The sequence below is a fragment of the Pteropus medius genome, unplaced genomic scaffold (genome assembly GCF_902729225.1).
Source record: "Pteropus medius unplaced genomic scaffold, Ma_sr-lr_union100, whole genome shotgun sequence".
In the NCBI taxonomy this organism is placed as follows: domain Eukaryota; kingdom Metazoa; phylum Chordata; class Mammalia; order Chiroptera; family Pteropodidae; genus Pteropus; species Pteropus medius.
The window spans coordinates 7,794,900-7,803,607 of NW_024355990.1; the positions used below are offsets into that span (position 1 = coordinate 7,794,900).

The following is an 8,708-nucleotide window of genomic DNA, read 5'->3' on the forward strand; positions in this document are numbered from 1 at the left end:
GAAATAGGTATGGGTACATACATATTTGTCTATCTTTCTATATTTTTAGAACGATGAGATCATACACCTCCGATTCCAATCCATTTCTAGCATTTCCACTTTCTTTATAATTCCTTTATCTCTCCAGTTGTGCAAAGCCTGGCTCTCATTTTCTAAATATATTTACTTATTTTCTCAATCCTGGATTACATATAAAATAGTTTTAGTGTTGCTAACCTATTTCCTAAGTAGAGCACAATATCGTGTAAACTTCAAATTTTTGTCTTTGCCTTACAGTACAAATACTTTTCCCCAAGTTACTTGTTAGTTCTTTTCTTCCCTACCTCATTCAATTTGATTATGTTTTTCATTAATAATACAGTTAGAGTCATTTGCTACTGTTTGTATTCCCATTTAGGGTTCCTCCCCCAAAAAACTCTTGTTGATTTTATTTGTTGATTTGTTGTGTGTGTGTATACAAAAATAGCATGCTCAGAGAAACAGGACTTCCTTATCATCTCTAACACCCTCTCCCTAGTCTCCCGAATCATTCCACCTCATTAGCACCTACCCTCATTAGGTGATCAATATCGCTAGTTTCTGGCTTATTGTTCCTATATTTCTTTTTTGTCAAATGCAAAGATACGTATTTTTATAATCTCATCTTTCTTTTTTTGTCACTTACCAATATGTCCCAGAAATTACTCCATCTTAATTCATAGAGGTCTTCCTTAATATTATTTATAGTTGCATAGTATACCACTGTGGGCATGTACCACAGTTGATTTAACCACTTTCCTAAATACAGTCACATAGTTTGTTTCCAATATTTCGCAGTTATAAACAATGATGCATTAATAATTTTATGCATATGTATTTTTGTACTATTGAAGGTATATCCATACTTTAGCTATGCCAGTATTATGTAACATTACTGTACTATGTTAAAACATTTCATATTGTTTGTTCTAACAAACTATGCCCAGTATTTCCATTTAACCAAGTAAGAGGAGGTAATGATTAATTTCATTTTTTTTTTTAAATGCCTACAGCACCTGGTCTTCCTAGGTGGTCTCCCATCCAAGTGCTAACCAGGCCCGACCCTGCTTAGCTTCCGAGACCAGACGAGATTGGGCACGTTCAGGGTGGCATGGCCATAGACTAATTTCATTTTTTAAAAATATCTTTGCTGATCTGTTATAGAAACCTGAGAAATTCATAGATCAGAGGAAGACAAATTTCTGAACTTTTTCATTCCTGGATTGTTTTTCCTTTCCATCTTTATTTGTTCTTTTTAAATCAATGCGTACTCATTGTGGGAAATGAAGTCAACCAATGTCATTGTCGTATTGCCTTCCTAACTTCCCTGCCTCCTGGTAACAACATCCTAGTGCCCATTGGATGGCAATGAAGTCTGGACCGAAACCTCAGTGGTGTCACCAGTGAAAGCAAATAAAGAGATCTGTGTATTTTCTCTGCTAATGAAATACCCTAAATACTTTCATCATAATATGTCGCCACTAATAGACAGAAAGTATGCATATGTCTGCTGTTCCTTTACATTTTCTTTTTTTATCGTGTTTTACTTTTTAACCATCTACCTTTTACTACTTCCTAGATCACATACCTGAACAGAATCAGAGCGAAATCCAACCACAAGTAACTGACATCTGTAATCAAAATGTACCTCTAGAGGTTTTATGTTTGTTTTTCTATCTGTACACATGTGGTCTATAGACTAGTGGTATTTAAAAGCCCATGTGGGTGAAATACCCACCTTGATGTCTTTAACAAAAACATCTCTTTAGTCCACGGAATGCATTGAGTTGTATACATGAGTCCATCTACTAGCATAAATGTTTTTGCCTCGTCCACATGCACAAATTGCAAATAAAGTGAAACATATTTAAACCATATAAAAATAATCAACAATAGGCAACATCTTAGATCATGTGTGATGCTAGGAATCAGGTCTCATTATTAATTGAATCATAGAACGTGAATAAATCCCTCACTCAGAGTTCTTTCACTGCCAGACCCTTCTAGAGTATCTGGGAGTAAGAAATATGCATATTTAATGAAGACAAAAGGCCTTTCCCCAGTCATAGCCTCGTCTGATGATTTGAATGGTAATGTCAGCATATCTATATCTTAGGGAGAAAATAAGATGTAGGCTACTTGTTTCAGTAGTTAATGCAATATAATCATATCAATGTATCACTTTTGCTTAGGAGGAAACAAAAAGCTCCTGTAAGTCTTCTTTTAAGGTGTGAAGAATGAAGAGAAAAATAGTCTTTCTAAGATGTTAAAATTTTTATCTAGTATATTCTGTTGCCTTTGAAATACCATATTTTCCCTTCCCACATTTCATTTGAGGTTAAGAAATAGATTTACAATTTTCAGTTTTTATTAACCTAATAGTGGTCAAAGTTCAACCCACCCTTTGTGAAAAGCAAGTCCCTGTTCCCTCTGAATGCTTATTTAAGGTAAAGAATCCTAGGCTCTCTTAAAATGTTAGCTTCTATTACAGCAATACTTTTTTTTGCTTCTCAAGTCCACTAAAATACAGCATCAACCGATTGTTCAGTGGATCTTAAGCCAAATTGTTTTTAGTTTCCCATCCAGAATTATATATAGGAACAGCCCTTAAAACGCACACACACACACATGCATACATACATGCACACATAGGTACAAACATACACACACACGCCCCCAAACTACTACACCTCTGAGTGCGGCCACCATCTTCCCCTGGAAGACATTAGATATTCAGCTGGGCCCTGGACTTTCTGTGTTCTCTATTCTCATAGCAACCCGCGCCCCCCCCCCACCTCACTCCAGCTTCCTGAGGATTTAGAGACACCACACAGCTCCTGGGAGAATCATCTTTGTGTTCAAGATTTGATATTATTTTGCTGGCCTTCTTACTCCATCAACCAAGAGACATTCATTCCGACAAATATTTACTGCTACCACGCAATTTTAAGTGTGCAAAATTTTTCTTACTGTTCAAATTTCTGTCCTTTAAAATATTATCAGCTTTTATTTTAATCTAGGCAAGCAAAAATATGCATCCTACCAAAGTAACAGATCAAGGATATGTAAAGACAAAAACTAATATTTCCCTCTGACTTTCCGTCATTTTACATACTCTCTCTTCCAGTAGCCTATCTACCTGGAACTTTATTTACACATATATTCTCAGGAAATGATGATTTAGAGTGACTTCTAAATTTTTAAAAAGTTTTAATTAATTACTTTTTAACCAAGAAAATCTAAATTGGCCAAAGAGAAGGAGGATTTAAGAGGTGACAAGGTTTCTGAGTGTTTTACCTAAACTCAGAAACTGACTTTTCTTTTTCTCCATCGTCCCTCTGCACTTGATTAGTTTCTACCAAATTCAGAGGTGTCTCTAACTGTGTGCTTGCCCTTGAATGGTCAGTTCTTCTCGAGTAGGACCTATTTTCTTATTATATCTCCCTCGGTCACTTGCACATAGCCTATGCTCATTGAATGTGTTTCTATGCAAAAATTTTTTATAATATCTCCCATGTTTTTAAATCTCATGAGATTAGTATCATCATCTTAATGTCGAGATGAGGAACCTGAGTCTTAGAAAGATTAGGACACTTGATCAAGGTCACGTAGCCATAAAGTAGCAGAGACAGAATTTGACCCTTGAACTTTGTCCCCTACAACTGTCTTTAAAGATGCAGGGTCTGACAGTCTTTTCTCATCGTGCACAGACTCATGTTCATTCTTCATTTGAAATTATCACAATAACTGCACTTTTGGGACTCACTTAACACACATACAAAACAGAAGCCAATCTGTTTGAATAGCAGCCTTCCGATCCATCTGGATTATAGTTAAAAGAGAGTTATCAAAAGTTGCTTGTGATATTCTAGTAATAAATCCCTTTCTAATCAAGTGTGTTTTTATCGACTTGCCTTTTGTGTACATAAAAATAGCGTTAAAACAGTTATTTCAGCGCGGTTAGCTTTCTGGTGTTGAAACAGGATGTTTTAACGAAGGACAGTTTGGAAACTTTTATTAAAACGAAGTGGAGCAAGAACAGAGGTCGAGGAAAGGAGGTTGCATTGTCGAAGTCGAACGGGATCCCCCGTGCGCCGTGATTTATTTTCGTTTGTTTTAATCTTTGTTTATCATCACAAAGCCTAGAATAATAGTGCTCTGAGGGCCAATGCTAAGAAAATAGGAGGAAATTGAAGTTCATCGTGGCAGTGGCACACATCGCCACCCTCACCAGGAAGGGAATCTGAGAAACCTCAGGACAATTAAATTTTGATTTTCATATCCTTACTGACAACGTGCTACTTACCTGCTGTGGGATTCGAGCCTCTTGCCGTATCACCGTTTCTACAGAAAAGGGGCTGGAACAGATGTAAGCAGTTGAATAATAAGTTTACATGGTGACTACTCGACTGTTGGTGGTTGGTGCTGTGTCATTTTAAATACATAAAAAAGCTCACATTATAAAGTGAGGCAGATAGAAAAAGTTGGATGCTCTACATAGTCAAAAGTGGTTGGGAGGGATTTTTTGGCATTTATTGGGTTAATTGTTTTTTTCCCCCCTTTAACATACACTGAGTAGTTATATAATATAAAAAGCTCTTTTTCATATCCCCTGAGTGTGTACTGGGACTCCACATATAGAATATCCCCTCCCCCCCAAAAAAAATTCAGACGGTGCCAAAATCTACATTTTCATTTGGCAAACTAGTTAAATCTATTCATAATCTGGTGCCTGAATCAAATTTCAGAGCCGACTAGACTGCCTTGGCTCCTGGTTTTTGTTGCCCGACCTGTCTCTGACTGGATTTAGCTATGATGTTACATCTCGAGCTGTAGAACATTTCTAAGGGCAGCCTGTTTCCCTTTGCCATTGACGGGTTCATACGCAAGATGCAGCATTTCCAAGCAGGAGCCCGTTCAGAGCATTTTTTTGGAAAGAAACTCCATGTTTCTTTAACATTTTTTTTTTCTTTCTTTCTCAAAATGTTCACTTTAATGGTTCTAGCACTACATAAAACTCACATACTCTCTAGTGAACAAATTGTGCAGAGAATGTCATCAGGAATCAAGAGAGGAGGCATGAAGATCTTAGGGATTAGTTGTGAAAATGCATGGGATTTTATTATTATTATTATTATTTGCAACACAGGGAGAACATGTGACGGGAGAGGAGGAGGCGGTCAGGGGACCCAGGTTTGTCTAGTTATAAGCGTTGTCTTCTTCTTGAGGAATATGCAGGTGAAGAAAGAAAAAGAAATAGAGAAAAGAGACTATTGGCAGGCCAATTGCCAGAATAGAGTGCACTTACGGACTTAGTCGAAATGAGAAAATGATTGGATCGTCAAACCATAAGTGGGAACCATAGAGCCCAGCTTGCTATGGACAGTTCAAGTATATTATGGTTATTCAGTCTGGATCCTAAATTGGATGATAGATATCACATAGTCATCCTGTATGTTGTTCTTTGAGGAAGCCCATGATAAGTCATTTTTGTTTGTTTGTTTGTTTTATTATTTATGCCTACAGCACTTGGTCTTCCTAGGTGGTCTCCCATCCAAGTACTAACCAGGCCCAACCCTGCTTAGCTTCCGAGATCAGACATTGGGCTTGTTCAGGGTGGCATGGCCGTAGACCATGGACCGTGGCTCCACTGGGGCATGAACCCAGGGCCTTCTGCATGTAAAGCAGATGTGCTAACCACTGCACTATGGAACCATGTCCAAGTCATTGTTTTAATGCACTTTTGTTGAGTCATAGGGAATAATGGCCCAATATTTTTTTTTCCTCAAAGCAATGAGAAGTTTTATTATTCCATGAAAATATCAACAGTATGACACACCCCTATTTACTTAAAGACTATTGTGGAATTTTGGGAACACCATGTTAGAATAGTTATTAGGGATTAGGATGTAAATCAGCAGTTGGCAACATAGTATTTTTCACATCTTTGAACCACGGAGTCTCTGTTGCAATTATGAGCTCTGCCCATGTAGCTTATGAAAGCCCCCATAGACAACACGTACACAAACAGATGTGGCTGTGCTGCAATAAAACTTTATTTACAAAAAAGACAGCAGGCCACACTTGGCCTGTGGACCACAGATTACTTATCCCCAATTTAAAAGAATATTTATGATCGTGAGAATATGTTCGGAATATATTGATAAATAAAAAAAGGCAAGCCGCAATGCAACATGACAATATTGTTAATACATTTAGATGGGAAGAAAAAACAAAGCCTCAACAACACGAGGCAGTCTAATGTTAAGCAGATGATGTTTGGGTTGTGAAATCAGTAGGATTTAGGTCGTGCCTACGTGTGCTATGATTTTCTTAAGTTTTCCGGGTGCTTTGCCCTGAGCATATTTTACTCTTGTACTAGGAAAAGGAAAAAAAAAAAATAAAGAGTAAAGTCCCTGGGTCATGATGTCACTGTGAAGTGTGCTGACTTGTTTCTGCTGTTGCAGTTCAATGCACCAGAATCAAGCTGCCCATGTTGGTTGGGGTCCAGGCCCCAGAGTTAACCAGCTGGGTACTTGGACCAATTTATTCAATTGCTTCTTGCCTTAGTGTTCCCTTTGGTCTGCAGGGATAATTAGGGACCCTTGAGGTGTTCATGAAGGCTGGGCTGCTGTAGGTATAGCTCTTAGAATAATATCTTAACATATTCAACAGTTACGATTCTTTTTATGACCTACAAAGGATAATACCCAACATTCCTCTCACTGGAGGTTTCAGAGTTTCCCTATGAAAATTTGATCAAGACGTTGATTTCCCCAATTCATTACTAAAAAGAAATACAAAATAAGTATTGTCATTTGTTGACATTTAAAAATGCTTATTCGTTGATATATAAAAATGTTTCCTAGATGCTATCTTATAGCAAACCTCTGACCTTGGAATCATAGCCTAGTTGAGACTTTTCAACTCTCCCCCTGTACATGAAATGCCCATTCATAGCATGTCATACTATGAATATGGAAGTTGAAAAAAGGTACAGTTTTTTTCTTCTAATAGCCACAGGGACACACTAGAAAGGCTATTAAGAATTAATTCCAGAAATAGCTTTTGTATTTTAATTAACAGATTTTCTCCTCCCAATGTCACTAGAAATATCATCAGAGAAAATGCATGAACACCTCCCAAAATGGAAGCAATCAACATTTTCTGCCAGATCCAGCAAATGAGAGTACAATGCAGAGCTCAGGGGCTAGAAGATGTGAGGGAAAAATAAATGGGGGGCAGCGGATAGAGATAGTAGGCCCCCATTGACTGAGGTTGAATCTCTGCAGTCAGGAAAAACTTTATATAATAGATTTTTAAATTTTTCTGCTCCTTTTTTTTTAAAAAAAAAAAACAGTTAATTTATCTTTTTCTTTTCTTTCTCATTTTTTTTTATCATTAAGCTTATTTTCAACCTCCTCTTGCCATTTCCCACGTTTACTTTTCTTCGTTATAGTTTTTCCCTCTCTTAAAATTCAAGTGCATTGGTGTGAATCTTTTCATTAAGCCAAACTCTGAGGACTGCAGTAAAAGGTCATGAAAAATTCTCCTGCCAACAATACTTAAGCCAGTTCTCCAAGAGTTAGGCATCCTTTCTCCCTCTTCCGTTGTCAGTCACATTGTCACTTCCCATGCTATTGTAATTTTCTTCCTCTTTCAGGTCCTAGTTGAAAATCTTTGGGGATTTTTAAAAAAGTCATCACTCCGATGATAAAATGTCTGCTTCTTTTATTAGATGAAGAGGGTAAGGCTTTGTATATGTCTTACTCATAATTGTTTTTCTCGTGCCCGTTGCTTGACACATTGCATATTATAGATGCTCAATAAATGTTTACTTAAATGGATGATCTAAAACAAAACCAAACAAACAAACAAACAAAAACCTTTCACCACTCATTTATTCTGATTTCAAATTGGTTAGGAAATATTATTTAGGCCGGCAGTGTTGTGCAAGACATCACAACATGACAGTTACTACAGATATCTCAGTTAATTTGACTATAAAGATTTTATGGTGAAAAATAAGCAAACAATAAAAAAAAACAAAACATTTTAAAAAATGAAGTCCAGTTATGCTTTTTCTCTAACCAATTTGGCAGACTCTTTCCAATCTTTTTTCCTTTTAATAAAAAGGATTCCAGGTCTGCTAGTCTCCCAGTGTAGCTCTGAGATGACTGACGTCTGGGGGTTTATACAGTGTTTCCACGTGTCTACTTACAACGAACAGACGCTTCAAAGAAATAATCCACGTGTAATGAAACATAGGTACACTATTTTCCTTACATGTTCAATTCCAAGCTGCCTTTGGCTTCCCTTGGCTCTTCTTGACATTCAACGGTATTGGTACAATATGGTGTGAAGAAAGAGAAAGAAGAATATACATCTATAGCTATTATTATTTTTTAAAGTAAATCTTCAGTTCTCTTCTTGGAGAATAGAATGAAGGGCAGAGGGCCAGGGAGTAAAACTACATTTTACCATTGCCATATCCTCCACGGTCCAGGGCCAACATCACCGTTTGGTGAAGCATTACTTAATTTCCTTGACGCCTTTCCCTGTTTACCTAGCCCCCCTGTCTTTATTTTCTACTTACCATTATTTCAATGACATTATAACTGTTTGTGTCAAAGCCTATCTCCTGTACCAGAATCTAGGCTCTCTGAGGGCAGGGCGGTCACTTCCATTTT

General features: G+C 37.2%; 1 non-coding gene and 2 pseudogenes across 1 annotated transcript; all 3 read right to left on the reverse strand.

Annotated features, from left to right (window-relative positions):
• Positions 1–1,022: 1,022 nt before the first annotated feature.
• LOC120600519 (uncharacterized) lies at positions 1,023–1,141 on the reverse strand (annotated as a pseudogene).
• A 4,394-nt stretch (positions 1,142–5,535) lies between these two features.
• LOC120600443 (uncharacterized) lies at positions 5,536–5,651 on the reverse strand (annotated as a pseudogene).
• A 9-nt stretch (positions 5,652–5,660) lies between these two features.
• Positions 5,661–5,733, reverse strand: TRNAV-UAC (transfer RNA valine (anticodon UAC)). The gene has a single exon. It is a non-coding gene; the product is annotated as a tRNA-Val (tRNA).
• Between the last annotated feature and the right edge of the window lie 2,975 nt (positions 5,734–8,708).